This window comes from Schistocerca gregaria, chromosome 4, assembly GCF_023897955.1.
Source record: "Schistocerca gregaria isolate iqSchGreg1 chromosome 4, iqSchGreg1.2, whole genome shotgun sequence".
Taxonomy (NCBI): domain Eukaryota; kingdom Metazoa; phylum Arthropoda; class Insecta; order Orthoptera; family Acrididae; genus Schistocerca; species Schistocerca gregaria.
This window is the reverse complement of record NC_064923.1, coordinates 788654373-788680899: the sequence shown is the minus strand read 5'-3', so window position 1 is coordinate 788680899 and position 26527 is coordinate 788654373. Positions and strand designations below refer to the sequence as shown.

Below are 26527 nucleotides of genomic sequence, written 5' to 3'. Positions count from 1 at the left end.
GACACACAGCGTGCTAATAAATTGCAGGATGGCGGAAGTTATCTTCTGTCTTTGAGGGTTCAACTGAAGAAGACTGGCAGGAGCCCTTCGAAAACCTGTAGAAACAACGTCCAGTAGGAACACCGAAACTACAATATAATGTCGGAAAAAATTTGAAATTTACTTCACAGATGTATATCTCACCCGAGGATAACAACTTGCGTGTAGAAACGCAGTGTTTGAATTTAGTTTTATCACTTATATGGTTGAGTCAAAACATAATTACACTAGTCAACCATCGTCGAGGAAGAATTCGCAATGATCAAACACAGGCGACCCTACTTTGTATAACACAACGTTCTGGACCTATGATCGCAACACAGTTCTGCAATCCTAGTTATCTGTACGTTGTCTCTACTGCTCTGACCCGAATCTTGGTTTGGACGTGCCCAAGAAACACTTTACTAGGATAAAATGCATGCCGTTTGGTAGGCAACCCGGTGGACTAGTTCGCTGCCGCGGAACACGCCTGTTGGTGGGCAACCCGGTGGACGAGTTCGCTGTCGCAGCAGCGGGATCCTGGGTTCTTGGCGCTACAGCTCAACGAATAGGATACTCATGGTTGCAAGTGTGTGTTTCTTTGGTATCTAAATCTTTACATTACATCCTTGAGGTAAGTGGGAAATCTGGATTCGAGTCCCAGTCCGGCACAAATGTTTATATGTCGCAATCAGTTGCGTCAACCCAAATACGCAAATTCAGAATCAAAGTCTAAAGAAAAACTACTGCAAATCGTATGAATTCATTGCAGAGAAACGAGTACAGGGTGAAATAGAGCTGTTGATAAAATATCTATATATCGGCCTTCTTCAGGGAAACATCGATATCACTGGTCATTGCCTCAAGAGACGTATCGACATACCGATCTCGAAATGGCAAAATATACTGCCGATATTTTATTTCATATTATATTTTTTTCGTGATTTTCGATAAATACAGATGTTTGGCGCTGTTATTTTGAAATTGTAGTAGAACGTAATTTTACTTTTACTCTGTGAAGAAGTCTCATTGCATTTGAGGTTTTATCACGTCCAGTCTGTCTTCAACTGTGTGAAACAAGTATAGACGCGCTGGGGGAAGAAGGAGGGGGGGGGGGGGTGAAGGTGTGAATGGAATAACAAAATATCCGATGTGAAGAAATGGCACACCAGTTGCTGAAACTGATAAACAAAAATCTAAATGTCAATACTTATCTTTGCAGTGTGTTAGATACTTTTTCCTTTGTTATATCGATATAGTGATAATATTAATCGATATTTTGAGAGCCGATGATGATATTTTTTAAACATCGATATATCGGTTTCCTGACATTTTTAAAAATATTAACAGTACTACCGTGAAACTTAGCACAGCGTCGGTACAGCTGAAACGTTTCGTTGCTCTCATGTTTTCTTTTCTGTACTATCATGTCGACTCAGTAGTTGGGTACTCTTCCAGTTTCTTATTCTCAACGGAGCAAGGCAGCTGCGATGGCATGAACGACCGAATGACTAACGCGACATTAAGAAGTTTCTGTTCAAAGGCTGTACCTGGCAGAATCGGTATGCCAATCAGGCAAAATCGGAGTGAGTGTTGGGGCAATAATCATATCAATGCACCAGGTTGATTTTTGTAAACCATAGTGTTCTGCTTCAAGAAGTAGTCCTTACCTGCCTGTTGCACATCCTCGTCCGACAGGAATCGTCGACCATTCAACACCTTTCTTACGGCACCGAAGGCGTGGGGAGAGATTAGGCCTATAGTGTAAATGCCCACTTGAGTTGGCGTAAACTCTGCGTTACAGCATCTGAGATATGGGGACATGCGAGTCCAATCGCGACCGGCAGATGACTTTGCGCAGAACTGTAGTTTTCGACAACATGCTGACCTATAAACATTCTTTATTCTCCACTAGATGTCTATCGGTGTTGGTCCTTCGGGAGCCAAGAAAAGGATAACAGTACGTCGATCCTCTTTGGATACATTGTTGATAACGTCGCCGTAGTTCATGTTTGCGCGTTCCGCGTCTATCGCACATGCCGAGAAAAGACACGAATGCCACAGTAATCCGTTGCCTCCATATCGATGCCTATGTAACCAGATCGGAGTCGCGCTGTGTTGCATGTACGCTGAAGCAATGCCTTCAGACGAAAACTTTGTAAGTTGGCTGTTTAGGTTTTTATGTTGGTAACGCCACGTAGCGCTCTGTATGAAAATCATTGTGCTGTGTGTAGTCTGTGACTGGTTGGAGTCATTGTTGGAATATTCGCTAGAGTAGTGTTGGGCAGTCGGATGTGAACAGCACGTAGCGTCGGGCAGTTGGAGGTGAGCAGTGGTGGATGTAGAAAGAAATGCCAGAGTTTTGAGGGGTCACTATTAAGTGGACGATCTGGACGTGTGTACGCCAGAAAAAGGAAAATTGTAAAGATGGATGTCATGAATTGATAGATATATATGATGACTGTTGCACATTATTAAGGTAAATACATTGTTTGTCCTCTATTAAAATCTTTCATTTGCTAACTATGCCTATCACTAGTTAGTGCCTTTAGTAGTTAGACTCTTTTTTTTATCTGACAGTATTGGCGCTTGTTTTATTGCAGTAGTTCGAGCAACGAAGATTTTTGTGAGGTAAATGATTCATGAAAGGTATAGGTTATTGTTAGTCAGGGACATTCTTTTGTAGGGATTATTGAAAGTCAGACTGCATTGCGCTAAAAAATATTGTGTCACTTTAGTGATGATCAGAATAAGTAAAGAGGAAACTGTCTGAGTACGTTTAGTTTTGCTCAGCTGTTTGTAAAGTAAATAAAGTAAGAGTTTTATCAGCACAGTAATGCAAAATTTTTCAAAGGGGACGTTTCAACTTTCATTGCTCCTTGCATTCCTCTTTCCTCATGTTTTCTTTTCCTCGTGAAATGCACTCACGACACATTCCGAGTCTACAGTATTTGTTGTACTCCAGTCGACGGCATCTATGCAGCCATAGCTTTAAACAAGGACTTTCACTGCCAACAGGACGTGGCTGAACGCAGAAACTTCCGTCCGGCCACATCGTAGTTTATCGACATGCCTTGCCACTGCAGAGGGAGGTCGACGTACGGTGTAACTGCAGTGTCTCCCTGGTCTCTGAGACTGTGGAGGTATTGGGATAATGTGCCGAGAGCCGGACCACGAACAGTAGTGGGGCATCACACTGCTCTATTACTTACCTTCTTCATTGTGTGCACAGTGCTTTTGTGTAAAAATGAATGTAATTTTAATATGGGAAAGGTCTTTGCACAGGACCAGAACACAGATACAAATATCGCACTGCCACAACTATTGCCTATTGCCTGGAAGTCTGTTCAGAGGGGAAAACACAATTACATGCTTACTAACATTCATTTATACGCTAGCGTTAACACATGACATAAAACTCTACTCTGTTTTCTTAGATCTGGGTCAGTACATATCTTCCAAAAAAATCTTTTTTCGTCGAGGCGACGCAGTTGTTAGCACACTAGACTCGCATTCGGGATGATTACAGTTCAAACGGTTTTCGGTGAGTTCCGTAAACTGCTCCAGGCAAAGGCAGCGATGATTCATTTGTAAAGTGCATGACCGATTTCCTTCCCCCTCCTTTCGCAATCCTAGCTGCTGTTCCGTCTCTACTGACAGCGCTGCCGACACGACACTGAACTCAGATTTTACTTTTTTCCTTGCTTTTCTCATGAACCTGGGTACACATCGTTTCTGATCTAAATGTCTGCTGATATTTCTTCAGCCGCAAATGCAGCAATTCGAAATCTGCAACGCATACAAAAATGGTTCAAATGGCTCTGAGCACTATGCGACTTAACTTCTGAGGTCATTAGTCGCCTAGAACTTAGAACTAATTAGACCTAACTAACCTATGGACATCACACACATCCATGCCCGAGGCAGGATTCGAATCTGCGACCGTAGTGGTTGCCCGGTTCCAGACTGTAGCGCCTAGAACCGCACGGCCACTCCAGCCGGCAACGCATACAATGCAGTCTGTCTAAATTATACGTCTCTGATTTCCAAATACAATTAAACGTAAAATATGAAATCTCGATACTTATTGCATCATGTAAAACAAATACAAAGTTTTGGTCAGATTTCTTCCAAGCGATTGCTTTCCATGTGTTTAAAGAGTGCTAAATAACTATCAGTAAAGGCTACACTTCAAAAGATAGCCCATTGCGGTGTGTGGTATGCAGAATAGAAATCATTCACCGCTATCAAGAGAAATTTCCTAGCTGAATTTCAGTGGAAGCCGCCCGACGATAATACAACTGAGCATTGGGACGAGTATTTCGTAAGCCCTGAAAGTATATAGCAGAAGTCAAGTTCAGACAGAATTGGCACGTCTGATGAAATGGTAAAGGAGCTGAGAGACAGTTCCCAAGGAAGCCCATCAAAGCCAGTTCGCCGAGTTAAACGTAAACATCTCTCACTCAGCATATACCTAGATTCCAGAATGAGATTTTCACTCTGCAGCGGAGTGTGCGCTGATAAGAAACTTCCTGACAGATTAAAACTGTGTGCCCGACCGAGACTCGAACTCAGGACCTTTGCCTTTCTAGGGCAAGTGCTCTACCATCTGAGCTACCGAAGCACGACTCACGCCCGGTACTCACAGCTTTACTTCTGCCAGTACCTCGTCTTCTACCTTCCAAACTTTACAGAAGCTCAGTTCTGCAAGGTTCGCAGAAGAGCTTCTGTAAAGTTTGAAATGTAGGAGACGAGGTACTGGCAGAAGTAAAGCTGTGAGTACCGAGCGTGAGTCGTGCTTCGGTAGCTCAGATGGTAGAGCACTTGCCCGCGAAAGGCAAAGGTCCAGAGTTCGAGTCTCGGTCCGGCACACAGTTTTAATCTGCCAGGAAGTTTCATATACCTAGATGCTGCATAAACGACTTGGCTTCCATTCTTGCAAAGCTCATAAGTTCACATTGTGCGAACTCTTGCAGCTTCACCAACAACGTCCTGATGGGTCTGGACCGAGCGAAACCAGAACTATGTAGAAAGAGTTATTTTCTCTGACGGAGTAACCTTCAGCGCATGTGGAAAGATTAACTACTACCTCACTCGCATCTGGGAGATCAGAAAATTTTTATGGGTCATGTCAGAGCGAGAAGGTGAATGCGTGGTTTGCGCTCATGAAAGACAGCATAGCTTGACCAAGTTTTCGAGCAAACAGGAACGGGAACCATTTATCTGGACATGATTAATAAATATGTTGTCACTCAGCTTTTTCCAAATATGATCTTCCAGCCTGGCGGTGAATCCCCGAATTCAATCTACAACTTCTGAACATTTTCACAACTTTAGACAGGACATAAAGGACCAACCAAGTGGTTACCGCCTCTCTGCATTTCTTCCTGTGGGATTGTCTGAAGGACATTTCATATGCCTAGTCTGTAATAGAGTTTGGCGAACCCTGCAGTAGTATTTTGGATGCAGTAGCCCTCTTCGCCCGTACATGACTGTAAGTGCATGGGTTGGGAATAGAGTATCATGTAGACGTTTTATGGTTTATGAAAAGAGTCCATGTCTTAAATTTTTTGTACAAAGCTTAGAGTTACTTTAGGATGAATGTTTCTATGTTTCATCGTTTTCCTTCTTAATTCCATTTGGCAATCAGGAACTTTCACACGAGCACTCTGTGTTGTTGTTGTTGTTGTTGTTGTTGTTGTTGTGGTCTTCAGTCCAGAGACTGGTTTGATGCAGCTTTTCATGATATTCTGTCCTGTGCAAGTTTCTTCATTTCCCAGTACCTACTGCAACCTACGTCATTCTGAATCTGCTTAGTGTATCTCTTGGTGTCCCTCTATGATTTTTATCATCCACGCTGCCCTCCAATACTAAACTGGTGATCCCTTGATGCCTCAGAACGTGTCCTACCAACCGATCCCATATTCTAGTCAAGCTGTGCCACCGTTTTGCTTTCCCATCTTTGCTTAGAACTGTGTTTCCATCTGAGCACTGGATATTCATACCAGTTATTCTCTTTTCTCGAAAGGTCTCTCTAATTTTCCTGCAGGCAGTATGTATCTTACCCCTATTGATATTTGCGTCTACATCCTTACATTTGTCCTCTAGCCATCCCTGCTTAGCCATTTTGCACTTCCTGTCGATCTCATTTTTGAGACGTTTGTATTCCTTTATGACTGCTTCATGTACTGCATTTTTATATTTTTTGCTTTCATCAATTAAATTCAATATTTCGTCTGTTACCCATGGATTTCTACTAGCCCTCGTCTTTTAACCTGCTTGATTCTCTGCTGCCTTCTCTATTTTATCTCTGAAAACTACCCTTTCTTCTTGTACTGTATTTCTTTCTCCTATTCTGGTCAGTTGTTCCCTAATGCTCTCTCTGAAACTCTCTACAACCTCTGCATCTTTCAGTTTATCCACGTCCCATCTCCTTAAATTCCCACATTTTTACAGTTTCTTCAGTTTTAATCTACAGTTCCTAGCCAACAGATTGTGGTCAGAGTCCACATCAGACCCTGGGAATGGCTTACAATTTAAAACTTGGCTCCTAAATCTCTGTCTTACCATTATACAAAGTATCTGAAACCTTCCAGTGTCACCAGGCTTCTTCCGTGTATACAACCTTCTTTCATGATTGTTGAACCAAGTGTTAGGTATGACTAAGTTATGCACTCTGTACAAAATTCTCAAAATTAATCGTTTTTCATCTAATTTTTCAAACATGAGCTGAGAATCGTCGAATGGCACTTTTCGTTAAGCGGGTGAATCCCTTTCATTCTCTAATGCTGCGGTCATGCTTGGTCCAAACTCTAAAACGTGCCGAACGATAATTACACGCAATCACATGAGTTCAGTACAACTTTGTGAATGAAGCACAAGAGCTCGACAACAGATTTTCCAATGGCTTCAGTTATTTTGAGATAACACTTCTTTCAAAACTGAAGGAAAAATTATTTCATGTGAAAAATCGCGCAAGATGAAAAAGTTTCTTTGATATGTAAGCTTACGCATTTACTAAAGGATTATGTCCCTAAACTTAATTGTCATGATCTCATTAAATAAAAATGATTTACTGCAATGAAATGTGACAATATAATACCTAGCCACAGTATGCTGCACATAACTGGAACCGTGGGGATAGCCTACATTCAATGATTAGGACACAGAGCAGTTCTTCGTACGCCGGATGTCACAGCGTGAACAACAGACCTTTCTAGTGCATTTCTGTCGTCTTATGAATTCAATGGAATTTCCTATGCAATGGATGGTGTGACTAAAAAGAGAATCTTATGGGTTTTAAGAGCAGTTGAGTTCATTTTCTCACTGTGTAGCGAAATCCTAATTGTGCGGAAAAGAAAGGAAATTCATATTGCTTTTCCTTCCGAGAGCAACCAGGGAACAAAGCAATTTTTTATTTATGTACACTATACACCGTCGAATACCTTAAATATAAAACAGCCTGACACTTACTACAGAATGGAAGGTAATTGACAAAACATTTGTCTGTGTAACAGGCAATGCAGCTAAAGCTAGTATGTTTATGAAGTTTAATTGTTCAGTCCGGATTTAATAAACAAACCAGAAGGTCAAATTTGTCGTGGGACGTTTTCACAGAGGCCTTCTAGCCAGAAAAAATTACGCAAACTTAGAAACAATTGAGACCCACTCAAACAGTCTTGAAATTTAAGTCAGATATTGTACATCATTGGAACAATATGTTAGAAAGATCTGTTAATCTGATGGTAACGTTAAACACCACACCTCATTTGGTACATAATTCTATGCAAAACCTACCAGAAGTACAACAGTGGCTTCTACCAGAAATAATAAAAATTCTGATAGTTTTTAAAGAACTGACAGCCATAGTGCCATGTCTAAGGAAATTCATTTTATCGAAAGCCTTAGGAAGCACGAACAGAGAGCAACGAACGCTAATTAATTTACGTAGCACTGATAAATTTATCACAGCGACGTCGGAAACGACGTTTTTGGACTCACCTCAGATTCAAAATATGGGTATTTATTAATGGTGGAGACTACAAATGCGTCAAAATTCTTTAACGTATGAGTTATAGGTGAGTGTGGCCGTATGCAAAAGTAAACATCAAACAGAAGAAACAATCAGACCGTAAATTTCACCAAGACCCAATTTGAAATTAATTTGGTGTGACAACGAATCAGTACTTGCAAGTTCTACTTTTACCACTACAGCCATTACAGTCTTCGTGACTTCATCGGTAGGTACAAGATGAAAAGTCTATTTAAGTAAGAAAACCCACTCTATTGGTGGCATCCACGAGTACTGTTACATCCACCACTTGCAAGGTATGCTGCCGAGCGGTTCTATACGCTACAGTCGCAGGTTCGAATGCTGCCTCGAGCATCGATGTGTGTGATGTCCTTAGTTTAGTTAGGGTTCAGTAGTTCTAAGTTCTAGGGGACTGATGACCACAGATGTTAACTCACATAGTGCCCAGAGCCGTTTGAAAATTTTTGCAAGGTATGCAAAAAGGTCTGTCTAATTGTTACATAATAACGTCGTTCTGTAACGAGGGCAGTGAGTAAACAATATTTTGCAACGGGTATTTTTCTCTACAATACCGAATACAGACGGTACAACATTTTTCATTTACTTCTTGTCAGGACTAGCTTTATAGCTTATTGCGTCACTGGAGTCGTCGCCGAATGTTCCCGAACACACACAAAAAAGCCTACGGAGTCACTAAAAAGTTGTGTTAATTTAGCAGGTATCAACCTTAAAAATTACCTGAATATATCAGAAAATCGCCTCATCGTCCGCTAAGTCAACAAAAAATAACTCCTCGAAATATTTATTCATATTGAACATAGAATTAAAAGAAAACAGCCCTCGGTCACTAATTTGTAACGAATTATTATTACGGATTTATCGTGAAAGTCCGTTTACACCCTGCACCACACAAGTAACGAGCAGCCCTTAGTGGCTCGCCATCAGTTTTTTTATCTTTAATTTCTGTGTGACTAATGTCCTTTTGGTATATTTATTATTTTATTAATGACATATAGATACTGCCAGTCCTTCACGATAATTCCGTACTTATAATTTGTATCATACGTTTTTAGTCATGATTCTGTGACCATGTTATAGATCATTCTTTGGTTTAAATTCTGAGGAAGACACACCTAGCTGTGTCGAAATCCGGTTAATTCGTTAATAATTTGTGACCGAGGGCTGTTTCCTTTTAATTGTAACTATTCACGGTCTCTGAACGTGCACCCATGTACAAAAGTTTGATATTTAACATAGTTCTGGTGGCCTATCTTACTAGCCTAATCCTATGTAATGTCCATAAATTCTGGGTTACTATGTGTCGAACATACCGAGAAAGAGTCGCGTCTTTGAGACCTATCCATCCATTGCTTTAATCTGTATTGACTGTGAATTATTTCATGTTTCTGGTACCTTAACTCGAATTTATTACAGGCTTTTCTGTTGGTGTTAGATTTGCGGAGGAATTTCCACATTAGTTCAAACCGTTCATTCGCTGCGGTAGAAGACAGTTGTTCATTTGTTCATTCATGTGCAGCAAACTGAAATTTTTTAATGTGAGTGAATTTCAGCTAACACAGTCTTAGAGAAGGAAACACAACCGTACACTTTTTATTATGCATTTAGCATCGTGTCGAAGCGATGAAATCTCAATGATTTTACAGTTTTTGGCGTTGCTTCGATTAAAACCATCTCGCATTTGTTACAGCATGACATGAATGGACAAGAACTATATCCTATGTCTAGTTCAGAGACTCCTGCAATTATGATTTGAGTTTACCTTACCACGAAAACAAAGAAGCAAAATAAGATGATAATAGTGTCACAAGTTTACGTATGCTTTAAAACAATTTTTTTCAAATGTTAGGCTTGAATGAATGTTGAAATAAACAAAGATTAGCACATTAAGGAGAGGTCTAGTGTAACACGTAGAGACACCCGTAAACAAAGATAATGATAGAAATCACTGCAGCGTAGCACACGTGTTTCTGGGAATTGAAATTTCATCTGGAAAGCGTTTGCTGATGTGCAGTATAGCAGTGGACCAGAAAACTACACCGGCGGAAACAAAATCAGAGACCACGTTGATAGATGTGTTTCTCCATATGAAAGATGAAGTTCATACGAATTTAATACTAGTCGCATTAGAGTGACGGTAGTGGCGCCACTATGAGGATGCAAATTAGGTTTGCTTTCACTACACGCTTTAACTGTCGGTTATGAATGCTGGCAGCGGTAGTCAGGAGAATGTGCGGTCGCGAGAAGAGCGGCCTCTGGACGGCCACGTGGCACTACCGAAGGGAGAGACCAGCCTGTTCGGCTTATGGCTATGGCGCATCTTACAGCGCCTGCAGTAGCAATAGGAGCAGCATCTGGCACCACAGTGACGCAAAGAACTGTTACAAATCGGTCCCTTCAAGGACAGCTCTGGGTCAGAACTTTCATTCCTCCGACTCCAAGCCACCGCCGTTTGCCACTTATGTGGTTTCTAGCGAGAGCTCATTGCAGGGCAAAGTGGAGGTCTGATTGGTTTTCTGATGAGAGCTCATTCTGCCCCGGTGCTAGTGATGTCTGTGCGCTGGTTAGGGGGAGGCCAGCTGACGGCCTGCAGCCAACCAATTTGCTAAACAGACCAGACTTACACCTGGAGCCATGGTATGGGGATGCGTTTTCGTAAGACAGCAGAAGTACACTAGTTGTTATCGCATGTACCCTGACTGCATATTTGTACGCTATCGTGCTGCAATTCATGAACAGCATTCTAGGGGGTGTTTTGCAACAGAATAACGCTCGTCCACATACCGTTGTTATAGTCCAATATGCTCCATAGAGTGTCAACATGTTGCCTTGGCCTGCCCGATGACCAAATCTGTCTGCAATCGAGCTAGTATGGACATCATCGGGCGACAAGTCCAGTGTCATTCACAAACAGCATTAACCATCCATGAATCAACCGACCAAGTGCAACAGGCTTGGAACTCCATCCCACAAACTGACAATGCACGTATGTTTGAATGCTTACATTCAACGTTCTGGTGGTTACACCGTTTATTAATGTACCCAGCATTTCATATTACCAATGGCTTATCTCTCATTACACTAACCTGTGATCTTGTGACCTTCTTCACTTAAATATCCTTCCTAGATAAATTTAATCGCGAACTTCCATTGCTCTACAGTAATTACGTTTTCGTCTTGCAAATTTTTCCGTCAGCGCATATTTAACATCAAACGCAAAATGTTTACGAAATATTACATAACTGGCCATTAAAATTGCTACACCCATGAAGATGAAGAGCTCCAAGCGCGAAATTTAACCGACAGGAAGAAGATTCTGTGATACGCAAATGATTAGCTTTTCAGAGCAATCACACAAGGTTGGCGTCTATGGCGACACCTACAAAGTGCTGGCGTGAGGAACGTTTCTAGCCGATTTCTCATACACAAACCACAGTTGACCGCTGTTGCCTGGTGAAAAGTTGTTGTGATGCCTCGTGTAAGGAGGAGAAATGCGTACCATCATGTTTCCGACTTCGATAAAGGTCGGATTGTAGCCTGTCGCGATTGCGCTTTATCGTATCGCGACATTGCTGCTCGCGTTGGTCGAGATCCAATGACTGTTAACAGAATGAGGAATCGGTGGGTTCACGAGGATAATACGGAACGCCGTGCTGGATCACAACGGCCGCGTATCACAAGCTGTCGAGATGACAGGCATCTTATCCGCATAGCTGTAACGGTTCGTGCAGCCACGTCTCGATCCCCGAGTCAACAGATGGGGACGTTTGCAAGACAACAACCAGCTGCACGAACAGTTCGACGATGTTTAGAACAGCACGGACTATCAGCTCCGAAACCATGGCTGCGGTTACCATTGACGCTGCATCACAGACAGGAGCGCCTACGATGGTGTACTCACCGACGAACCTGGGTGCACCAATGGCGAAACGTTATTTTTTCGGATGAATCCAGGATCTGTTTACAGCATCATGATGGTCACATCCGTATTTGGGCTCATCGCGGTGAACGCACATTGGTAGTGTGTATTCGTCATCGCCATACTGGCGCATCACCCGGCGTGATGGTATGGGGGTACCATTGGTTGCACCTCTCGGTCACCTCTTGTTCGCATTGACGGCACTTTGAACAGTGTACGTTATATTTCAGATGTGTTACGACCATTGGCTCCACCCTTCATTCGAGCCCTGCGTAACCTTACATTTCAGTAGGATAATCCACGACCGCATGTTGCAGGCCCTGTACGAGCCTCTCTGGATACAGAAAATGTTCGACTGCTGCCCTGGCCAGCACATTCTCCAGATCTCTCGCCAACTGAAAACGTCTGGTCAATGGTGACCGAGCAGCTGGCTCGTTACAATACCCCAGTCACTACTCTTGATGAACTGTGGTATCGTGTTGAAGCTGCATGGGCTGCTGTACAAGTACACGCCACCCAAGCTGTAACTTAATGCACAGGCATATCAAGGCCGTTATTACGGCCAGAGGTGGTTGTTCTGGGTTCTGATTTCTCAGGATATATGTACCCAAATTGTGTGAAAATGTAATCACATGTCAGTTCTAGTATACTATATTTGTCCAATGAATTCCCGTTTATCATCTGCGTTACTTCTTGGTGTAGCTATTTTAATGGCCTATAGTGTAAATAGTGCGAAAATAGAAGTCTTCTGAAGATGAATAAAAGGACTACGGAAACCAATCTCGAAGTGTCAGAAGTTGTTGCTGTTATTTCTTACACGACGTAAAAAAAATAAAAAAAAGTCAGAGAGAGCAAAAGCTGGAACAGAACAATAAAAATCGCAACTGTCACTTTTGTTTCCTAAGGTTTATTACACAAGAATGTTCTGTTTCACTGCTGAGAAGTCTACGCTTCGAACAGGCATACTTAGTATCGCTATTCACATTGCTCCTCGTCTCACAGGTTTTAACATTTGATCTGGATATGGCAGTAGATGAAAATACTTCATAAATAAAGACATGCGGTCACTGATAAAGACGCATTGCCATCTGTCTGTGAGCACACAAGCAAAAAATATTCATGTAGTTAATTTTAACACTTCACGTCAGTCTCTTCTCTCTCTTATGTGAATTACACTGCGCGATCCCTTTGCTTACTATTAATACAAAAACCGTCATCACCAAAATCTCGCCCTGTGCCCTCATCCTGTAGAAGCTGTTCGTCGAAGAGTGTCAGTTTGTCAAAAATTTTCTACAAGTCTCTTCATTCAAGACGTTACAGTGCGGTTTCGAATGACTTGCGTAAAATTGTGTGTGGCAATACGAGTGAATGGTGTAGCTATGTGAGTCCTATGGGTGCAGGGCATCTTTTTTCAGATGTGGAATAATAAGAACAATTGTACTATCTTCTCTGTGTCGATATTAATAAACTGGAAGTGTTTTTGATAATTGATTAAGGATGATACCCCTTCACGTAGAGTAAAATTAGCATAAAACGCGTAGACCTACTTCTAGAGCCGAACCCTCCACCTCGAATAATCTAACACAACGATTTACCCACTGCATCAACCACTTACGTACTCAGAAAAACTATTTCAAACATGTTGCTATTTACAATATATACAAATGATCTAGTAGAAAGCGTTGGATGCTCTTTAAGGCTATTTGCAGATGATGCAGTGGTCTATACCAAAGTAACAACGCTAGAAGGCCGTAAGAATTTACTGAAAGATCTGCAAAGAACAGATGAATGGTGTAGGATCTGGCAGTTGACCCTGAACGTAAACAAATGTAACATATAGCGCATACATAGGAAAAGAAATCCATTACTGTACACTTACACTATTGATGACAGACAGCTGGAGACAGCGTCTGCTGTAAAATATCTAGCCGTAACTATCCAGAGCGATCTTAAGTGGAATGACCGTATAATAGAGATAGTGGGAAAATCAGACACCAGAATCAAATTCAGCGGAAGAATCTTAAGGAAATGTAACTCATCCACGAAAGAAGTGGCTTATAAGGGGCTAATTTTCAAGATTATTGAGTATTGTTCATGTATCAAGATTATTGAGTATTGTTCATGTATCTGGAACCCCTATCAGGTAGGACAGATAGAGGAGATAGAGGAGATCTAATGCAGAGCGTCGCGTTTCTTCACGGGATCGTTTAGCTGGCGAGAGAGCGTTTAGGGGTTGCTAAGCAAACTCCAATGGCAGACGTTACAAGAGAGGTGTCGTGCATCACAGAGAGATTTACCATTGAAATTTCGGGACAGCACTTTGCAGGAGGAGTGTGACAACATATTACTTCCCCCCAGACACATCTCGCGTATTGACCACAACGAGAAAATTCGATAAATTAGAGCCAATACAGATGCTTATCGACAATCATTCTTCCCACATACTATTCGCGAGTGGAAGAGGGTTGGAGGTATAGATAGTGCTACCGAAAGTACCTTCCGCCACACACCATTAAGTGGCTAGCGGAGTATGATGTAGATGTACATCCTCACATTTTAACGAACGACATTTACAGACGGAGCTGTGTTGTAATTTAAGCTTGATTTGTGGTTGCTTAGTTCTCACTTTTTTCTAAGAGTTTCAACGCCAACATTAGAAACCATTGTATAATTGTACTAGTATTTTCAACAGATTTCGAATGGCATTTAAAAATGTAGTTCCTAAAAAAATTGTTGCAGTATCTCTTTAGATATAACAGTTGATGGCATTTATCATACAGCTACCCATAAGTACCATTCTATACTACGATATCTTGCCCCATTCATGAGCCGTTAAAACACACGCGAGACAGATAGTAATAGCATGTTACGAACTAACAGCTAATCCACAGAACGCAGTGACATCATCCTCATTTTCTCAATATACAGCGCGTCCCCAGAAACCTTGCTCCACACGTGGCGGGATTGGAGAGGATGTCTTGACGAACGAATCGCAGGTGGGAACCTGTCCTGAAACGACGTCATCCGACAACGCTACAAAGCGTAAAAGTTACAGGAGCCATCGCCTGCCACTAGGCAACCCCTTCGACAGTAAACGCGACTTCGTGCGCTGAGAACCCGTAGGCGGAACGCCTCGTAACGCTGTTAAGTGGGTACGACTGACTGCCGCGATGCCACTAGGCCACAATATGGAGCTATCTGCTACGTACAGAGGCCTTATCTCTTCTAAATGTTCTGCTGCCTTGTTGGATGACGGTTTCGGTCATGGGTTTCCACATGCAGTTTATTTTTCTCCTGAATAAAGAGAATCATTGGAGCATTTAGAAGGTTCCTCGACAGGGCACTGCATTCGTAGCCTTTGTAATTGGCAGGTAGCACCATCTTCTCTGCTTGCGTTCGCAGCAATCACTTTCCATCACAGAATAACAAACATACAGCGAGGTGATAGGCTTACAGTCCGCCAGTGTAGAATTTCACGTTTGCTGCCGGAGGCGTGGCCTATTGGCTGCCACGGCGCCTATAACTCCGACGCTACGTAGCGTCGTTGGATGTCGTTTCCAGGCGGTGGTTCTTAAACTTGACTCGTTCAAGACATCTTCCAAGCCCTTCGCAGTTTGTTGCAACATTTCTGAGACACCCTTTTTCGTGCATCGGGGAGCTAACAACTACCTAAAGCTTTCAAAACAGCCACGTGTTTCAGCCAAATGGGCAAACAGTTCATCTGGAATGTCTGTCAGAGTCTTGTACGCCAAACACTATCTTCGACCACATAAAGAAATCCTCTAAAACAATAGTCATCACATGGCAGTTAAAGAACAGTCTCGGAACATAACTACCGTTAAAACTTTCATGTAACCCTAACGCGGAAACGGTTCACCTGTGACACTTTTGTCACACAAACTAATTCTTTCTATATATGTACAATTATTTTTTCCTCTTTTTTGTATCTTATACAAGCAGCAATGAAACTTGGTCATAAAAGTAAACGTTTGAATCCGATTAATTCTAGAAAAAAGTGACTATATTGATAGCATTCACGTTGCATGAGAGACCTTTGTAACACAATGCGAGTGTATTCCACAAAAAAGCGTATTCGATGCTAAAGAGTGTTAAAAAAGCACCTGCTTACCTGTAGCGCGTATCGGGCGACTCCATCCCAGCGTGGCAACGCTGCAGGAAGACTGTTGCTGTTGTCGAATTGAATGTGCGGCGGCAACTTCGGCTGCAGCAGGTAAGGGTGTCGCTCCAAAACACCGACGAAACGCCAAAGACAAGTCCACCGCTGTCTGCAGGCGTACAAACCCTCCGCCCTCACTCACTCGGCCGGTTCAGCAGGTTCATTCACGCGCTAGGTGGACCTTGCTACTAGCCTAAACGTTCAGTTCACCGTGTGATAAGATCGTCTCGCATACAGAGATGAAAACACTCTGGGGCATTTCAGAAATGTAACAAGCCCACGTTTAAAGTATTTATTAGTGATCACTACAGACTCAATCGTCGATAATTGGTACGCACGCCCTACGAAGTTTAGTGTTTAGAATGCTGAGATTTTCAGTCCACCACCTACTTCTGCTAACAATGACACATGTCTGCAACCAAAGCAGTTATAATTAGGTTTCAAATTTTAGTACAAAGAACACGCTAGACGTAATTCTGCATAGCGACGAACTGTCAGTAAGGCATTAGGTTCCGGCCACACGACACAAGTTCTCAAACTTATGGGCGGAAAAGCGACTATCTACCGCTATCGATTCCAGCTGGCACTACTAGCACACTTGTAGACGCCCTCTACGGAATTTGCTGGCTACAGATGGACACGGTAATCATCGCAAGAAACGTCAGCGTGAGTAGCGACTGGCTCTTCTAACCTAATCATCGATTACAGTATGCTAAAGGTGCTGAAGTTTTCGGTAAAACTTCTGAAAGTTGCCGATAGATGAGTAAGCCATCCACGTCAGACCCACTATGTCCAAATAATACACAGTGTACTACTACACATAGCAACACGTGACCTGAGGTCTCGGTGTAACATAAAATGCAATGTCCAACAAACAACTTTAATGTCTACTGCGGTGATTTAGTGTTGAGTGAGGAGCATATCAAGGCCCGATTGACAGTTATCACTAATATAATATCGCCGGAAGTCTGTGTCTATAGCGAACTGGTTGCGTTCTCAAATATGTCAATTTTCATCTACTACGTTAATCTTCCAATGCTGAAAATAACTGAAAAGTTTCTTGTAACAACGTTTTCGGTCTTATTATAGGAGCTTACTGTCTGATTCTACCAGCCAGTGTGATGGAGCCACTACTAACGCCAACAACTTGTATAATGTATGAAATGTATCGGTCTCATCAGTGAGAGTATCTGAAAGTCTGCAACGTCACTGAGTAATTCTGCATGCCACTGTGAGAGATTTTTACGTTCTGAATGCTAGCAACATTTCAACATTTATGGGGTGCACGAGATTAGTGACTGCATCAGAGCGTACACATAAACACTAACAGTCAAACGCGGCGTTCCCGCTGCAAATTACAGATGCAGTTTTCTCGTCGAGCCTGCTTGCCGCCGCCGACACACTTGAGGCAGTCCTCGGAGCAGTACGGAGGCGGAGAGAGACTCGGCGAGCACTCGCGTCGGCCGGCGCGGCCGTCGGCACGTACACACGTACGCAGCAGCACGCACTGGGAGGACACTCTGCCCGTGCGCTCGGCCCTACTGCTGGCGCTGCGCGCGCCCGCCGCCAGGAGCGCTGTCGTAGCTCCGCCTGGGCCGACTACCCCGCCAGGGGGCGCCTACCCCTCCCGGCCAGCAGACGAACCGAGGTGCGTGCAGGATGCCTCGCTGCGCATGCGCGGCGCAGCGCCCGCGACGTAGCCGCTATACGCCAGTGCGCCTCACCCGACCCGAAGTGTTGGAGAATTTTATTGCGCCTACTCTCAACCCCTCCTCCGGCCTCCATCCCCCCCCCCCCCCAACCTCCGCTCCCGTACTGGCTACCACCCACACATTACACCACATGCTTGTGTCTGCTGGAATTTATAGTGAAAGCTCCTTGGTAGCGACCTTTCCTGGAGTCAGTGTGAAAGAGAGGGGGCAATTTGGAATCAGGTGGCTGAAAATTGGCGTTCGTGCAACACTGAATGAATTTCTCACATACCTGCTGTTGTCACGTTTGACAGTAGCAGAAGCCCAAATTGCAAATATTGGACCAGTTCATGTACGTCGTACAACACTGAAAGACATGTGGTAATACGTCATGTGGAGACCCACAGCTCTGGTAGCCCCTTGTTGTCATGTGATCAAACAATACGATTCCAGAGACCTTTTCAAGTGTCAAATATCTATGAATTATACATGCTGACTGAAGAGTGAAATAAAAATTTGACTTATACCCGGGATTAGAATCTGGGTCTCTTGCTCAGGAGACAGATATGCTATCCACTATCCAACCTGGAACTTTTGCTTTCCACAGCAGCATGCCTCAGTGCTCAATCAAAATACCAATCCACTCCTACTTCCGCTTGGCATTCCCCCCTAAACCCGAACAGCATTGCAGAGACTCTCCAACTCTACTGGAATACAAGACAGCGTAGAACGGAACTGGGATCCTGCCTGAAACCCAGGCATAGTTGCTTTAATCAAGTAAGTCAGTATGTTTCCTGAGACCTCTTCAAATCTCAAAGATCTATGATGTATATATGTAGGCGGAAGTAACAAGGCCGGGATTCGAACCTGACTCTTCTGCTCACTAGGCGGTTCGAGTTCAGAGGAAAGCCAAGTGCGATGATGCGTGAATGGCAATTTGTACTGAGAAAGTAGACGTGCTACCTTTGTGCAGTTGTGCAAAGCCACTGTGCCAGAGAGACCTAGAGGTTACCACATCTACCGAGTGAACGGGAGCCCCAGGTTCGAATCCCAACTTCAGTAAAAAATTTCACTCAACTAAACCTATCGCGTTGTCAACAGCAGAATGCCTACCAACAGGCAAACTGCACAGCAGCTGTCTCTCTCTCAGCTAAGTCTGCCAGCCAGTTCCGTTTGTTTCGTAGTAAGCACCATCTGAACAACCTGGTAACGAACCTAAGAATTCTGTGATTGGTAATGATCAAATTATTATTTTCATTTCTTATGAGTAAATGTAATTAATAAACTTATGATGTATATAACCGTAGGCCAAAGACATTTACTGCTTCTGCAAATAAATACTCATGACTTCTCTCTTTACATTTTTGTGGCTGGCGTTCCTCATCCTTTTATACAGGATATTCCTGAGAAGAATGTAAAAAATGAGAGGGCTAGAGTGCGTCATAATAGCAACTCTCACATAGCAAGCCATGTCCGCATCCTTTAGCTCTCGGCGCTAGGAATTACGAGGCTTATTCGGACAGTAAGGAACGATCGGTCGTGAAATGAAAATCACGGTAAAAATCCTATGAAGTTTGGCCCAGGTGTGTGGGGCAGTGTCTCTAGTATGCCCGTCGATGGCGTTACGTCGTTCTTTTTAGTTCTGAGCATACAGGTAGCAAATAAAGATACCTAGAACAACGATATCTCCCGCCAAGTGCGAGGGCCTGGTGAGATATTTCGCGTGAAACTATGCAGCCAACATCCCATAAGTGTCGTGTGTTGCTTCTTCAAGACAATAGTCAGCCGCATTCTGCAGGAGCAATGAAGAAGCTCCTGCATCGTTTTCAGATGGAAATGTTTGATTACCCACAATAAAGCCCGTAATTGTCTCTCTCTGAGTTTCATCTGTGCTCCGTGAACCGCTGTCTATGAAGACAACATTTTGGAACAGACAACGAGCTGTACTCCAGCGTATAGATTTGGCGGAAAGCACTGGCGGCTGCCTTCTATAACGAGGGTATTCGAAAATAGGTAGAACGCTACGACAAATGCGTAAGTCGGATCGGTGACTATGGAGATGAGCAGCTGGAAGCTGTAGCTAACTGTTGCTTATAAAACAGTTTTGATTTTCACTGCGGTTTCCATTTCGCGACCTATCGTTCCTTACTTTCGGAATAGCCCTCGTATTTAACGACTTCGGCAGGAGCCGCAAAGGTAGGAATACAACCCGTCATCCTAATCGAAATGGTAGCAGGTATTCCAGGCGGGGAGTTTCTTCCGACAGTTTGACAAGTTGTGATGGCGGCACCTGCGCACACGGCAGTGTCTGGTTCTATCTGTGTCAGTGTCACACCAAACGGGGTACTGCATGGAGCGGATGTGAAGTGGAGAGCTTTTCTTGTGAGGAAAAGGTAGACATCCACTGTACTTAAGAGGCAGTGGATGGAAATGCTCTCGCTGCTGAACTGCAGTACGTTCAACGGTTTCCGAATCGTCGAGTTACAGACCCATGCACGATCACGCCATCCCCAGATCCCCTAACACAGACTGACGCATTTGAAGTGAGCAACGGACGCGGTCGTCAACACACAGTGTGTACACCAGAGTCTGAAGAGGAGGCGTTAACACTGCTCAAGAAATGGGTGTAAGCCATTCCACGGTTTGGCGTGTGTCGAATGAAGACGATATGTACCCTTACTACCTTCAGGAAGCTGAAGTCCTTTACCCAGAGAATTTTCAGTGTCATATAGACTTCCGCCAGTGGCTTTAGTAGAAGAGTGCCATTCGGCCTGAATTCCCATACTTTTTACTAATAATGGATGATGCATCCTTCACAAGGGAAGGTGTGTTCAACAGTCGCAGCCACAACTAACACGGGAAAATACCAACACTGCCTATTTTTGCGGTCACGAGGAACGCTTCGCCCTCGACATTTGGGTTGGTTTGTTCGGTATTGATCTGAGCGGTCCACACCCTCTCCCCCGACAACTGAAAGCAAACTGATACTCATTCTTCTTCATGGAATGCCAGAGTTTCTGGAACATGTAACACTCAATACACGGGACCGCATGTGATAGTAACATGATGTTTTCTCCGCTCATTTTGATCATGCGGCGCGAAATAATTTGGATGAGGCCTTTGGTGAAAACTGGATAGGGCGCGATTGGTCAGTGGTGTGGGGTGGGTGTTTTCAAGACTAGACGCACTTGATTTTTTTTTAGTTTGAACGCTCCTGAAATCTACTGTTTACGACACACCTATCGATATAGATAAAGAGCAGATGGTGCGAACTATGGCAGTCTCTGATGAAATCCCTATTTTCCTAAGGACGTTTGAAAGGATATGACAATAACTGACGCGTCGTTGCATGGCGTGCATTTCGAGAACTTTGTGTAACTGTTTGGAAATGAAGGTCATGAAACGTCAAGCAAGCCGTCAATGCGAACAAGAGGTGATCGAGACGTGTAACCAATGGCACCCCATACCATCACACCGAGTGATACCCCAATATGGCGAAGACGAATACACGCTTCGAATGTGCGTGCCAAACACGGATGCGACCATCATGATGCTGTAAACAGAACCTGGATTCATCCGAAAAAATTACGTTTCGCCGTTCGTGCACCCAGGTTCATCGTTGAGTACACCATCGCAGACGCTCCTATCTGTGATGCAGCGTCAAGGGCAACCGCAGCCATGGTCTCCGAGCTGATAGTCCTTGCTGCTGCAAACGTTGTCGTCGAACTGTTCGTGCAGATGGTTGTTGTCTTGCAAACGTCCCCATCTGTTGACTCAGGGATCGAGACGTGGCTGCACGATCCGTTACAGCTATGCGGATAATATTCCTGTCATCTCGACTCTTAGTGATACGACGCCGTTGGGATCCATCACGGCGTTCCGTATTACCCTCCTGAACCCACCGATTCCATATTGTGCTAACAGTCATTGGATCTCGACCAGCGCGAGCATCAGTGTTGCGATACGATAAACCGCAATCGCGATAGGCTACAATCGGACCTTTATCAAAGTGGAAACGTGATGGTACGCATTTCTCCTCCTAACACGAGGCATCACAACAACGTTTCACCAGGCAACGCCGGTCAACTGCTATTTGTGTATGAGAAATTGGTTGGAAACTATTCTCATAACAGGACGTTGTAGGTGTCGCCACCAGCGCCAACCTTATGTGAATGCTCTGAAAAGCTAATCATTTGCATATCACAGCATCCTCTTCCTGTCGCTTAAATTTTGCGTCTGTAGCACGTAATCTTAGTGGTGTAGCAATTTTAATGGCCAGTAGTGTAACTTAATGTAAGTTATGCTAAGAACAAAACACAAACCCAAGCCCGAGGAAGGACTCGAACCTCAGGCTGGAGGTGTATCGTCCGCAGATAGCAATAATAAATATTCCGTGTTATCCTACCTCGACTGCTACTAGACACAGCTACAACTAGGTGTGAGACTACAGTCACTGGCCAAATAGTTTTCACATCTTGAGTTTCTAATATAATACGAGTTTAGGAAGTACAAAAAGCGGGAAGGATTATTTTGATCAGTCTAAATTAAGGGATTTAATTTCCTTAAAGGCTAAAGATTATTAAAAGTTATAGACCACACCGCGATAATATTAATCGAGTTTTTTTAAAAAATGATGTCAAATAAGCGGCTTGTCCCGTGTCCTGCATCTGTGGACGATAATACCATACATGAATAATCTTTCCATTGAGACGAATTTTGGTTGTGATAGTTTCCAATAACACTTCACTCTTCGCCAGTTCCCAAACTGTCCTTTTTGGGTTCATTTCGGGCGAGTTTCCTGGCCAGTGTAATTCCGCTGAAATGGAAATGAGTGTTTAGCGTCATTGGCCAGGAGGCCCCTTACGGGGCAGGTCCGGCCGCCTTGGTGCAGGTCTTATTCTATTCGACGCCACAGTGGGTGACCTGCGCGCCTGGTGGGGATGAAATGATGACGAAGACAACACCTAGTACCTGAGCGGAGAAAATCCCCGACCTAGCCGGGAATGAAACCCGGGCCCGCAGGACGGCAATCAGTCACGCTAACCACTCAGGTATCGGGTTGGACGTGTAATTCCTCTGATAGAACATAACATGGATTTGGTGCTATGTTTCACAACCTGCACAACACAGTCGGGATGGTACTTTCCACAAGGGCTCCTTCGTACAAACTGATATTTATTTACCGAAATTTCAAATGTTGACTCATCACTAAAGCAAAGCATAAACGAAATGAAAACGCTATTAAGATATGCTTCAGGATTGTCCTTGCACTCATAAAATTCATATATCGCTACTGTGTAAGGCAAATACTGCCAATCTCTATGATACTCATAGTTTTCCAGTAGCCCAAATCCCGATGCGCGGACCACTTTGTACCTGCAAGACGTTTTGGCATCACAGCAGCAGTTAATTTTGGGTTTCAGGTAGGACTACGAGCTTTGAAGTTCATTTACGAAAGTTTGCGTCTTACAGTTCTTTGAGATACAATAACATCACGGTGTTCAAGTACCTTTTCAAATTGTTTGATACCAAGCTTTTCAAAAAGCGCTCGGACGTGTAGCGTTGCTCTTGGGGGGTGAAAAGAAAAATAATTGTTATTTTATATTTTTCTGAAAAATGTAGAAAAAGTGAATACTTTGGTGGGCTACTTGGAAACAGAATCAGGGACTGATTACACTATTGTCATAACGTACGTTGAGCATGAAATACCTGAATGAGAGCAGCAGATTGATTTATTTGAGATCGTTCGGATGAAACATTATCATTTCTGGGCATTTTTATAGTCGCGATGTAGTCATACCAGGAACAACACTAAGGGACCAGAAGATTTACAGACGTTAAAAGAAATCCAACACTAAACAATTAAAGAAAAGAAGAGCTAATTTAGAAATAATAGGAAAACGATAATGTTCCTTCTGTCTCATGCTGCTTGCAGCCCATCAGCGCGATCGTAATTTCTGGCAATGAACTAACACAAAATAATTAACAATCAACTAAATGAGAAGATGGAAATCATCAAGGTTAATTTATTAAAATAAGCACACTTATCTTTGATACATGCTTTTTTAATGCTACATTCCTTTTCATATTAAATTACAATAGATAACCATTGTGGTAAAATACTTTATGTACAACAGTCAAAATGTCCTCTTGATGCTGTCTGTTCGTAATCAGTTGCAAGAAACTACATGTTTTCTGACTGAAAAAATAACAATTAGCACGTTTATTGAATATTTTCACATAAAATACAAAAAAAACGATGGGGAACGCAGCAAGCCCGCGTCCGCCTTTCATGGAATACAAAAAGTAAAGGGTGGGGCGCCTAATGCCTCATTTGTCTTGAAACAACAGAATTCTTTTTTATATCATTAATCGATACATGTACATAGAGATTTACAGGCACCACGCATGAACGGCAAAGATAAATAATAATAGAGTCTGTCGCAGCTTTGCGATTGTTCATTTCCTTTACTTTACAATTGTTCGATAACTTTAGGATATAAGGCGTTTACTATTGAGCGTATATTAATGTTTGTGAGGCGAAAATTACTAATATTACAGACGTTGGGGAAAATACTGATCTTCTGCCACGCCTGTTGTTCCTTTGGGGGACTAATTCGTCGCCAGAATTAATTTTCTTCTCTATACGCGTTAGGGATTATTCTGATATGCCGAATCTTCGGGATATCTCCCAATTTGAATACACAATGTTGCCAATCAGTGCTTTTATATTCGCAATCTTTCGAGGCGTCATATCAATTACTTTTCACTTTATTTTCATATCTTCTAAACATTCATGGTGGTGTCTGTTTATTCTATATCGTGTCTCCCTACCACTTTCGCGCAACGACGCTCTGAGCGTGTTTTTTAGGAAATTGACTAGTTTGAACCTGGGACCTGTTGCTGGTAATGAGACGCCAGACCACACATGACATGTAGAATTCAGAAGAGTTCAGTGAGACTAGCGATGATATAACCAAATACTTAATGACCTCAGCGTCAGCTCCACTGCACTCCCTGTAAAAGAATCTTAATACTAACTAAATTTAGTGGAAGGGGTTCAAGGCTTTCCTATTTTTAGTTAGCTGGTAAAATAACGTCAAAAAAGCTGTTAAGTTTACCATTGGAAATTTCATTCTACTCACGAAACATTGTTTATAAATTGCACTATTGTCAAAAGGAAATGTTACAATACAGGATGGTAAAAACCAACTGCGATCAACAAAAATGTGAAGGAATATTCCCTGAGTGGGTTTCCAAGTTCTACAATGGATCGAAGGATGACCTATGCTATATCACATCTATAATCTAGGTTTAAATTAAGTTTAACAAGAGAGAAAACTATCAAAATGGTCTACAGTGACCCTCAACTATCTTTAATTACTTATCTAACTTGTCGTAAATTACAGTGGCTGATATGGCTTCTCAAATTTATATAACAGAGAAATCATCGCGTTTCAGAATTTTACTGCAAGTGGCAAATGTGAACACCATGAGCTTTAATTTACGATCGACACTAGTATGACCCAAAAAGGGGGTGTAACAGATGAGACTTCTGCAGTTCTGAGTAAAGCCTTATGCGCTCAAAAATGCGGCATCGCGTGCGTTCATTACCTTGTCGGTGTTTAGGCAGCGTCAGGGCAGCGGCGGGCAGCCCAGCTCCGCTCACGTCGCCATCTCGGAAGCAACTCTTTCCTAACTTCTCCTTACTACAATTTACCGAAGCAGATTTGAAAAAGCTATCTGGCTGTGTTTTCATCTGACCAATCAGGGTCTCAATGTTAACCTTAAGCTCCGCCTACAAAAATTTTGTCTATCCAATGAGAAACGTTATACTTTTCGTGGTGGGGCAATGTTTTTTAAAGTTTGCAACGTAACAGAGACGCTAAAAATCTCACGCTAAAACCTGCAGCAGGTGTGGTCCTTTTAGCATTATCGTAAGATCTATACTGTTCTTCAGGAGGGCTCCATCTTTTAACATGGGCTGGGGAGCGGTTCTAATGTAACAGACACGCGAAAAAGTCTCACACTAAAACTTGAGTGTGGTAGTGGCCCTTTTTGTGTTATCGTAAGATCTATACTGTTTTTCTGGAGGGCTGTAGCTTTTAACATGGGCTGGGGGGGGGGGGTGGTCCTTGACGTAACAGAGACGCGAAAAGGTCTCACGCTAAAACGTGCAGGTGGTAGTCTTAGAGGTAGGCTGGCGACGTGGGTGTCCAGTCCGTCCCTTATCGTAGGGCCTTCTAGCTTAACACGGTTCTGCTCTCGGTTTCTGTCCTCGTTTCTCCCCTTGGAACTGCGTCGGTCTCACGGTGGGAAGGTACGACATGCATTTAGGCATTCTTGTGTTAGTCTGTGGTATTCCATTTGCTCACTCGTTACTTGTATTATTTTGGTTAATTTAATGTCACGATTTATTTGGAGCTATGTGACATACTACTGGATTTGCATATCATGTCAGGGATTTCATGGAAGGTGTTGGATTTGCCTGACACCTTACAACCTCGTTGTTTTAAAACCACTGAGTAATAAGAAAACTTTATCATTAGGGGCTACAGATAGTAAATACTCTAGGATACCAACAATCCTCTGTTAATAACTCACTCACACTTCAAGCACATCAGCTCTAGCTGTTCTCAAAACTGTGGTTGGCAAATGTTCATCAGGTGTTC

The 26527-nt window shown here is 43.0% G+C and overlaps 1 non-coding gene across 1 annotated transcript; it reads right to left on the bottom strand.

Moving 5' to 3' along the window:
• Window positions 1–4568: 4568 nt before the first annotated feature.
• On the bottom strand, window positions 4569–4643 carry Trnas-aga (transfer RNA serine (anticodon AGA)). Its single transcript has one exon. It is a non-coding gene; the product is annotated as a tRNA-Ser (tRNA).
• Between the last annotated feature and the right edge of the window lie 21884 nt (window positions 4644–26527).